Below are 10,892 nucleotides of genomic sequence, written 5' to 3'. Positions count from 1 at the left end.
CAGTATATGCACCTATAATTGGTCATTAGGGTTTGGGCGTAGAATCGTGAAGTACCCACCTTGAGTAGAAATGGTGGTTACGTGAGAAGTGGCCAGGTGTGGTGGACCACACCTTTATCCCAGCAGTAGGAAGGCAGAGACTGGCCAATCTCTGAGTTCAAGGCCAGTCTGGTTTACAGAGAGTTCCAGGAAAGCCAGGGCTACACAGAGAAACCCTGTCTCGGGTAAAAATATAATTATATGTTGATATATTTTATAAATATAAATTTATATATTATGTTCAAATTATGCAGCACAGGTTGCTGCTAATTCCTCAAGGGACAATCATAAAGTGCTCCCTATGTCAGCATCACCAGTCTTATAGAAAATGATAAAGACCAAGGTGCTACAGAATTCCTAAGCTATGATGCAATTAGAAAGACCTCCTTTTGTGTTAAACAGTGAAGCCATTTTTCTCCTTTTGCCAAACAAAGCAAAGATCAAAATGCCGGATCTTTAAGGGAAGACGGGGCCCAAATTAGGGATGTCTCCAGGGAGCATCTGGACTCTAAAAATAGCCAAAGCCAGCGGCCAGACTCTGTATTTCCTACCGTTTGCCCTGCCTGTTTCCACTGCCGTGTGCCCACTCTTATTCCGGTATATGCACCTATAATTGGTCATTAGGGTGGAACTGGTGGTGTGCTGTGAACCACACCTTTATCCCAGCAGCGGGAACTGCAGAGGCTGGCGAGTCTCTGAGTTCAAGGCCAGTCTGGTTTATGGAGGGAGTTCCTGGATAGCCAGGAATACACAGAGAAAGTCTGTCAACAACTCTCCACCTCCCACAAAAATAAAATAAAATAAAATACTGTGTGATGTTTGGGAATAACCTACCATATACAGAAATTTTAGCTTAGAAAAAGAATGGACTGCCCTGGCACATGCTTTTAATCCCAACACTGGAGAGGCAGAGACAGGCAGATCTCTGTGAGTTCGAGATCAGCCTGATCTACAAAGCAAGTTCCAGGACAGCCAGAGCTAAGTTACATAGAGAAACCCTGTCTCGAAAAATCAAAATTAATTAATTAACTAAAAATATTAAAAAGATAAATAAAACCTTGAAAGAGACAGAAAAAGAATGAGCATGGGTAGAAGAGTGTTTGGAAAACTGTTTTTGTAAAAATTGCGTGGGGGGGGTAGGTTAGTGGTAGCTCATTCCTTAAAACCAGCAGGAGGCAGAGGCAGGGCCAGCCTGGTCTACAGGGTGAGTTCTAGGACAGACAAGGCTACACAGAAACCTTGTCTCCAAGGGAAAAAAGAAAACTGGGTAGGGAAATTCACAGCTTGGGTTGGAAGATAGCCCATGGGTTAAGAGCCTTTGCTCTTCTTGAGAACTGACGTTCACTTCCCAGCACCCACATCAGGTGGCTCCTTCCAGACCCCCCCAGGCCACTCCCATATAAATAAAATATTTAAAAATGTTTCACGCCTACCTATCAAAGATATTCTGGAAAGTCTGTGAAAGAAGTTGGCGTCTGGCCACCCTGCTGGACACTTAGGGAAAGGAAACAGGTGAAGGGAACAGAAGACTGGACCTTACCTGCTTTAACTTTTGAATGTTTACTTAGTTGGAGGGGGAGCTAAGGGTGCGGGCAACCAGGCGTTGAAGGCCAAAGAAGGGCAGGTGAAGGGTGTTGGTCACAGAGGAAAGAAACACCCTTTGTTGCTCTGGATTCCAGGCTGAGTCCTTCTAACCCCAGCTGCAGGGGTTCCCAGGCAGTTCTCAATTTAAAGAGACAGAGGTCATTTAGGACTTTTGCTAAGTTGTGTTTTCAGCGTGCTGCTCAGTGCCTGCTGAAGTTACCCACAATCCTCATGGGCAGCAGATAAATCAGTACCATAGCTTGTTCTATTGACTGTCCCAGACTGGGTGTAGAGCCACCTCATCTCTCTCTGTCTACTCCAAAGCCCTCCCTTAGTGTGTCCCTGTGGAAGAGGGTTGCTCTGCCTTACAGGTGGGAAAGAGACTGCAGAACTCCCTCCGGTGCCCACGTTATAGAGTTGTAGAAGGACACTCAGCCCCGGACTGGAGTTTCAGGGCCTCTGCTGAGTAATAGCTGAACAATGGCCGGAACTCTACCAGGAAATGTAGCTCTATTGCACTTGCGGTTAGCAAACCGTAAATGCAAAAATGTACTTTGTCATGTTGGCCTCTCAATCAACACACACTGCACAGTTTTCTGCAGGACTGTGAACTACCTTGCAACCAGAGTTTTAAGGCCTTTTGGCCTGTTCTAGCAGCTTAAAAAGATGAGCAATCGAGCAAGAGAAATGGCTCAGAAGTTAAAAGCACTTCATGCTCTTGCAATGGGCCTGGTTTCAGTTTCTAGCACCCAAATGTCGGCTCACAACCATCTGTCACTCCAGATTTGACACTGGCTTCTGGCCCCTTTGGGCACTGCATACACCTGGGACACATACATTCACCCAGACAAAACACCCATATACATAAAATAATAAACAAACAAACAAACAAATAAATAAGTTTAAGTCTTTAAAAAAAAGAGCCAGGTGGTGGTAGTGCATGCCTTTAATCCCAGCACTCGGGAGGCAGAGGCAGGCAGATCTTTGTAAGTTCGAGGCCAACCTGGTCTACAAGAGCTAGTTCCAGGACAGACACCAAAGCTCCAGAGAAACCCTGTCTCAAAATACCAAGAAAGGAAAAAAAGAAAAAGAAAAAAGAGATGAAGGCCAGTCATGGGTGTGTGTTGTATCCCTTTAATCCTCTCAGGGGCCAAAAAAGCAGTTCTCTGTAAGTTCAAGGTTATCCTGGTCTACAAAGCAAGTTCCAGACTAGCCAGGGCTACACAAGGAGACCTTGTATCAAAAATAATAATAAAATAATAATAATATAATAGTGATAAACAGAGGCAATTTAATCAGAACAGGTAAAGGGGTCCAGTGACCCCAGGGTCATTTCAGGGTACTGATAGTAACTTCAGCGATAAATAGAATTCAAACTGGGACCAAGAGATATACATAATTAAGCCATTTTAGTCCAAGAGCAGGTCTACCATCATTGTCTCAACTTCAGTCCAGAAGTGTGTTCTGATAAGTTGTTCATCGGGGGAAGAGAGACAGCCAGCCCTGGTGTTTAAGAGTGTGTACCGCTCTTGCAAAGGACACAATTTCAGGTCCCAGCCCCTGTATTGGGTGGGTCACAATTGCCTGTAACTCCAGCCAACCCTTTCTTCTGGTTTCCGCTGGCACTTGTGAACCACATATAATTAAAAATTAAGATGTTTTTTAAAGGTGTTAATCACTGCCTGCTCTGTTAATCACCACCTTCGCTTAAAAGAACCAAACTGGTTCCAACAAAATCTTCTGCACAGGACGCAGATAATGCTTCTTCACAGATAATGCTCCCTGTCTCAGGACAACGCTCCCAGATTCATCCTCAGCAGGTGGCCCTTAATTGCCTTGCGGGAATTCTCCCTCAATACACACTACCGGGAAGAGGATCCAGAAATGGATGTCCGGCTGCTGGCAAAGCCTCGCTGTTTCTGAATCTAAGATGACTACAGGTTTAGGACAATGATTCTTTTGACCTTTGTTTGGCCTTCAAGGGGAAAGAAATGGGGTGATAGTGGCTCCTCAGGGATGTGAATAGTGAATAGATCCTGTCTGTGTAATCAAACCAGAGTTCAATCCAAGGTCAATGAAACAAAATGAATGCTAAAAGTACCAGATTCTCAAAAAAAAAAAAAAAAAAAAAAGTGGCGCACGCCTTTAATCCCAGCACTCTGGAGGCAGAGGCAGGTGGATCTCTGTGAGTTTGAGGCCAGCCTGGTCTACAAGAGTTAGTTCCAGGACAGGCACCAAAGCTACTGAGAAACCTTGTCTCGGAAAAAAAAAAATAAGTACCAGATTCTCACTTTTTTTTTTAAAGTTACTTTGTAGTCCAAGGCTTACAACGTCAGCCCTTGAAAATTAATGTACTGACATTTAGATGTGGCAGAAAACTCCAGGAGCTGAGGAAGTAGAAAACTCAGAACTGTCTGCTGTTGCAGAGACTCAAGAGATGTAATGGAGATGGATTCCAAATTTTTTCTTTCTTTTCCTTTTTTAAAGACAATTTCCCAAATTGTTTTCAAAACCATTATGTATGGGGCTTGAAGGTTAGCGCCTTAGCGGTTAAGAGCACTTCCTGCTCTTCCAGAGATCTAGTTCTCAGCATACACATGGCTGCTCATAGCCTCCAACTCCAGTCCTAGGGGCTCTGACTCCCTTCTGGCCTCATCCAGCGCAGTTCACACATGGTGTACAAACCCACATGCAGGTAAAATACGCACACATAAAAAATAAATCAACATACAAACCAAGACAAACCCCTATGTAACCCAAGCTGGCCCGAAATTCTTGTTCTCACATCAATCTCCTGACTGCTGGGGTTACAGTATTTGGATCCCTCTGCTTTGGCTGATGGGGTGTGGTCCAGCTCGGGCCTGATCATATCACATGGACTCACCTCACTGAGATCACATCAAAATCAGCTATGTCAAGATATCGAAGAAAGAGCCAGATGCTGGGTGGTGGCAGCGGCTGCAAATGCAAGTAATCCTAGCACTAGAGGCAGGTGCGTCTCTGAGTTCAAGTTTGAGGCTAGCCTTGGCCATGACACCCAGGCACCCAGGGCTACACAGAAAAACCCTGTCTTACGAAAAATAATAATAAAAAAAGAGCCTGTTACGCTTATCATAGTGGGAACCCTAAGAAATATCAAATACAAGTTTTTCTATCAAATACTATAAAGCTTGTGCTTAGACCAGGAGGGTATAATGGTCTGTCCTGTCCCTTTAAGAGACAAGCCCTGCCAATCCTGCCCCCCACCCCCACCAGGCAGGCAGACCTTTCCTGCCTGCAGCCTGAGTCTCTCCTCCCAAAGAGGTAGCTGCTGCTGTGGCTCCTCTCCCCTTACCCCCTGTTTCTCTCTCTCTCTCTCTCTCTCTCTCTCTCTCTCTCTCTCTCTCTCTCTTCTCTTCCCCCTTACTCCCTCTCTCCTTCACTCTGCATGGCATGCCTATCTATCTATCTGTCTCTCACCCGCCAGGGCTGCCCTGCCAAGGTCACTCACCCGCCACTCAGCTCCCTGCTTGGGACCCGGCTGCCTTCGTGACCCACTGTGGTCTTATGGCCCGCTGCCCACTGCCGCCACTCAGGGACCTGCAGCGTTTCTGCCACTGCACCCCCTTGGGGAACCTGCAGCATTTTATTTTAAGACATAACAGAGGGGTCTCGTAGAGATCCACCTGCCTCTGCCTCCTGAGTGCTGGGATTAATGGTGTGTGCCACCACTGCCCAGCTTCTCCTAGGACTTCTGATTCTAGTCTTCAATTGCCCTCGTTGTCTGTCCTTACCTCCTCAACTTCAGTACCGGGTATCAGCCCTTTGAGGCCATGAAATCACCAAATGGTGGTTCACATGGAACCTACTATAACCATGCTCCTGGGCCATGCCATCTTCCAACCTCTAAGAGAATGTCTCTCTCAGCACACACAGCCTGAAAACTACAGATCAGTCACTGCCCTTTTCCCTTCAGACAGAAATCTAAACTTACCCCAGAAGAGGAGTTAGGGCAGAGGAGCACAGAGCATCCTCACATGACAGTTGGAACTCACTTACCTGTCTACGACACCTCCATCCAGGTGGTGGAAATGAAGTGATAGGAGAGGAGAGAGGCAAAGCAGAAATGAGAACGAAGTAGGGAGACCCAGAAGAGGGAGGACCCAGGGCTTTATAGGAAGTGCAGCCCCGGGACCCCATGCTTCAGAGACCCCCCCCCCCAGTGCTCACTGCTAGCTTCAGTCACCAACTTTTGCTTTCTCTGAGTCCCTGCTTTTTCTATTCTGGAGTGTCCAATTGTCTGTTCACCCTTGGAGGGAACAGCTGACCCCCTAGCTAGATGACCCCAGGGAAAGAGCCCAGACCCCTAGACGGATGACCCTGGGCTCGTACCCCCATTACATGGTTATAGGTGTGCACCCACACTTGGCGTGTTCTGAATGTTTGTGAAACTCTTCACGCTATCTGAGGATCTTTTGGACAAAGAATTGCTACATTGGTAGGATCTGGTTGCTGAAAAACATGAATCTGCCCTACTTCCAGGCTGACTGGGAACCTGTAGACCCCCTCTCTAGCACAGTATCTGCTTTCCCAGACAAGGTGCTCTTCAGTCTGAATCCCCATGCTTCGGGTACAGATTTCAAAAGCTTAACAACAAAAGATTCTGATCCAGAGTTCAGTCATAATGTCCTCCGCTTGTATGCACAAAACCCCCAGTATCAAAAGAAAGGAAAGGAGGGAGGAGAGGGAAGGAGGGGGGAGAGAGAAGGGAGAAGAGAGAGGGGGGAAGGGACAGAGGGAGAAGGGATAGAAGGGCCTCTCTAGTTTGACTTGAACCAAATAACAAGAGGAAGAGGCATTGTAGAGCTTTGATTTTAGGGATGACCCCAAGCTCCTGAACCTGCCCTGTGGAGCGAAAGGAAAGGAAGACGGTTCTCTCGCGACTGCCCCTGTAAGGGAACCAGGGGATGTTCAAGGCCACCAGCCATATTCTGGGTGACCTGGAAGCAAGGAGGGAGGGCAGCTATTCTCTCTATAGCCCTCTCCCTCCACAGTACTCCAACTCGTTAGCATGAATTAGGATTATCCCGGGGCTGCTGAGATGTTGAGGTTTCATAAACAGAAACAGTTTCTTCAGTGTCGCAGGGATCTTTCTGAAATAAGCACCGAAGAGAGTGGATATCATTGGTGGATGAAAACCAGGACAGCTCCAGAAAGGCCTCGGTCCCATGTCCAGTTTCCACTCTCATTTTATACTATAAAACCACAAGGTGGGGCTGGAGAGATGGCTCAGAGGTTAAGAGCACTGGCTGCTCTTCCAGAGGTCCTGGGTTCAATTCTCAGCAACTACATGGTGGCTCACAACCACCTGTAATGAGATCTGGTGCCCTCTCATGACCTGCAGGCGTACATGCAGGCAGAACACTGTATACATAATAAACAAATCTTTATAATAAATAAATAAATAAAACCACAAGGTGAGGCGGGCTAGCAAGAAACATTTCACAGAAGTGTGCACTGCACTCAACAGCTTGTTAAGAGCAAAAGCCCACAGCTTCAGCTGTGTCTCCAGGTCATCCTGTGCCAGGGAGCAAATGAAGTTAGCAAACAGGCAGTACAAGCAGGGCTTTAAGTAAATCACTAAATAAATCAATAATCAGTATCTAATAATTGATCTTTTTAGCCTTATCCTACTTCATCAGCATAAGATCTCTGAATCTTGGTGGCCATTCTGGCTCATGCCTGTGGCTATAGTGTTTAGGAGGCTGAGGCAGGAGAACTGCTGAGAGTTCAAGGCCAGCCTGAGCTGTTACTGTGAGACTATTTCCAAAACAGATAAGAAAAATTTCTAAATCTTAACTTTACTAAAACAAACGTATTCATCCAAACCCAAATACTGTCTATTATTTCATAAAAAGATCATTTTCTGAGAAGAAAATATGAAGTACATATATTGTGTCATATTGATAATAAAGAATTTAAAAATTGTTCATTATGGGCCAGAGAGATGGCTCAGTAGCTAAGAGCACATGCTGCTATTGCAAAGAACCAGTGTTCAATCCCCAGAACCCGCATTGGGTGGCTCATCACTGTGATTCCAGTTCCATGGAGCTCAGACTCCTCTGGTCTCTCATGGTGTGCACATACCTGATGGAGGAGGGTCATCTTTCTATCTGTTGCTTTCATTGGTTAATTAATAAAGAAACTGCTTGGCCTCTGATAGGGTAGAATTTAGATAGGCAGAGTAAACAGAACAGAATGCTGGCAGAAAGAAGCCGAGTCAGTGGGTCACCATGATTCTCTCACTCCAGACAGACGCAGGTTAAGATCTTTCCTGGTAAGCCAGCTCGTGGTGCTACACAGAATATTAGGTTAATCAAAGATATGAGAATTAGCCAATAAGAGGCTAGAACTAATGGGCCAAGCAGTGTTTAAAAGAATACAGTTTCCGTGTAATTATTTCCGGTAAAGCTAGCCGGGAGCTGAGTGGTGGGACGCAGCCCCGCTGCTCCTTCAACACATACCCACACACATACAGACATACATTCTCATGGCGTGCACATACCCACACACATACAGACACACATTCTCATGGCGTGCACATACCCACACACATACAGACACACATTCTCATGGCGTGCACATACCCACACACATACAGACACACATTCTCATGGCGTGCACATACCCACACACATACAGACACACATTCTCATGGCGTGCACATACCCACACACATACAGACACACATTCTCATGGCGTGCACATACCCACATACATACAGACACACATTCTCATGGCGTGCACATACCCACACACATACAGACACACATTCTCATGGCGTGCACATACCCACACACATACAGACACACATTCTCATGGCGTGCACATACCCACACACATACAGACACACATTCTCATGGCGTGCACATACCCACACACATACAGACACACATCTCATGGTGTGCACATACCCACACACATACAGACACACATTCTCATGGCGTGCACATACCCACACACATACAGACACACATCTCATGGCGTGCACATACCCACACACATACAGACACACATTCTCATGGCGTGCACATACCCACACACATACAGACACACATCTCATGGCGTGCACATACCCACACACATACAGACACACATCTCATGGCGTGCACATACCCACACACATACAGACACACATTCTCATGGCGTGCACATACCTACCCATACACATACACACATTCTCATGGCGTGCACATACCCACACACATACAGACACACATTCTCATGGCGTGCACATACCCACACACATATACAGACACACATGCACTCTAATGACAAAACTGAATTAAATCATTTCATCATTCATATATGCACCATGGGTGGGGTGAATGTGCCTTAGAGTGCACGTGGCAATCAGAGGACAACTCTGTAGGCTTGGTTCTCTCCTTCCACGTTCATGCAAGGTCAGAGGATCAAACTCAGGTTGTCAGCCTTGCAAGACAAGTGCCTTTCCCTGCTAAGACATCTCATTGGCCCCAGATTATTTTGTTTTTATAAATTGTTTCCTCCCCTCAATTCCTGAATGTGTGTGTTAGATGTGCTTGTGTGTGGGTATAGGCACCTGTGTGCCAGCATGGAGGACAGAGAAGAGTGTAGGTGTTCTCTACTCCATAGCTCTCTGATTTATTCTTCTGTGATGTGTGTGTGTGTGTGTGTGTGTGTGTATCACTGGTCTTGCTCTGTTTCTCCCCGGCAGCCAGCAAGCGTCAGAGAGCATTGGGATTACAGGCACATATTAGACAAATAGCTGGCCTGGTGTGTGGGTGGTAGGATGTGAACTCAGGTCTTCCTGGTTGCACAGCAAATACTTAACCACTGAGCTAGCTTTTCAGACCCTTTCCCACCCCTTCTCTGCACAGAGATTTCCACCACAGAGGATGCCCTACTCTGCTACAACACTTTATTTTGTTTTTTTATTTTTATTTGTTTTTTAGAAACAGGGTTTCTCTATAGCTTTGGAGCCTGTTCTGGAACTAGCTCTTGTAGACCAAGCTGGCCCCAAACTCACAGAGATCTGCCTGTCTCTGCCTCCGGAGTGCTGGGATTAAAGGCGTGCGCCACCACCGCCCGGCTTTTTTTGAAAATTCTTCTAGCTTTTCTTTTTTGTTGTTGTTGTTTTTTGTTTTTTTGTTTTTTTGTTTTTTTGAGACAGGGTTTCTCTGTGGCTTTGGAGCCTGTCCGGGAAGACCAGGCTGGCCTCGAACTCACAGAGATCTGCCTGCCTCTGCCTTCAGAGTGCTGGGATTAAAGGCATGCACCACCACCGCCTTGATCTTTTTTTTTTTTTAGTTATATATGGTTGGTAAGTGATTTTAATCCCAGCACCTGGAAGGGATGAGGCAGGCAGATTTGAATCTCTGTGAGTTCCAGGAGAGCCAGAACTACACAGTGAGACCCTGTTTGAAAAACAAAATGAAACAAAAAAGCAAGGTCTAAGGTCTCTCCAGCTTTCTTTTTTTTTTTAAATTTACTTATTTATTCATTATGTATACAATATTCTGCCGGCATGTATGCCTTCCCGCCAGAAGAGGGCACCAGATCTCATAGATTGTTGTGAGCCATCATGTGGTTGCTAGGAATTGAACTCAGGACCTCTGGAAGAGCAGCCAGTGCTCTTAACCTCTGAGCCATCATCTCTCCAGCCCAGACCACATCTTTAAAGAAAATATATTCATTGGAGAGTCTAGCTTACAGTTCAGAGGTTCCGTTCATTATCATGGTGGGGAGCATGGCGACACACAGGCAGACATGGTACTAGAGAGGTAGCTAGGAGTCCTACATCTTGTAGGCAACAGGAGGTTGATTGAATGTTGCACTGAAGCCTGGCAGTGGTGGCACATGACTTTAATCTCAGCACTCGCAGGCAGAGGAAGGTGGATCTCTGTGAGTTTGAGGCCAGCCTGGTTTACAAAGCTAGTTACAAAGAAACCCTGTCTCGCAAAACAAAGCAAAACAAAACGCCACACTGAGCAAGGCTTGACCTCAAAGTTTGCCCCAGAGTGACCCACTTCCTCCAAATCTACACCCACTCCGACAAAGCCACACCTCCTGCTGGTGCTGCTCCCTGTGAGATTATGGAGGTCAGTTACATTCACACTGCCGCAGTCTGTATCATCACGCTTGCCTATTGCACATTTCTTCTTTAGAAAAATTAGATGCGAATCACTCATTCAATATTAAGTTCTTTTAACTATAACTAATTCCGTCTTCAGTGCTTCCCAGCTTTATAA

Source organism: Chionomys nivalis, chromosome 7 (genome assembly GCF_950005125.1).
Source record: "Chionomys nivalis chromosome 7, mChiNiv1.1, whole genome shotgun sequence".
NCBI lineage: Eukaryota > Metazoa > Chordata > Mammalia > Rodentia > Cricetidae > Chionomys > Chionomys nivalis.
This window is presented reverse-complemented; position numbering follows the sequence as displayed.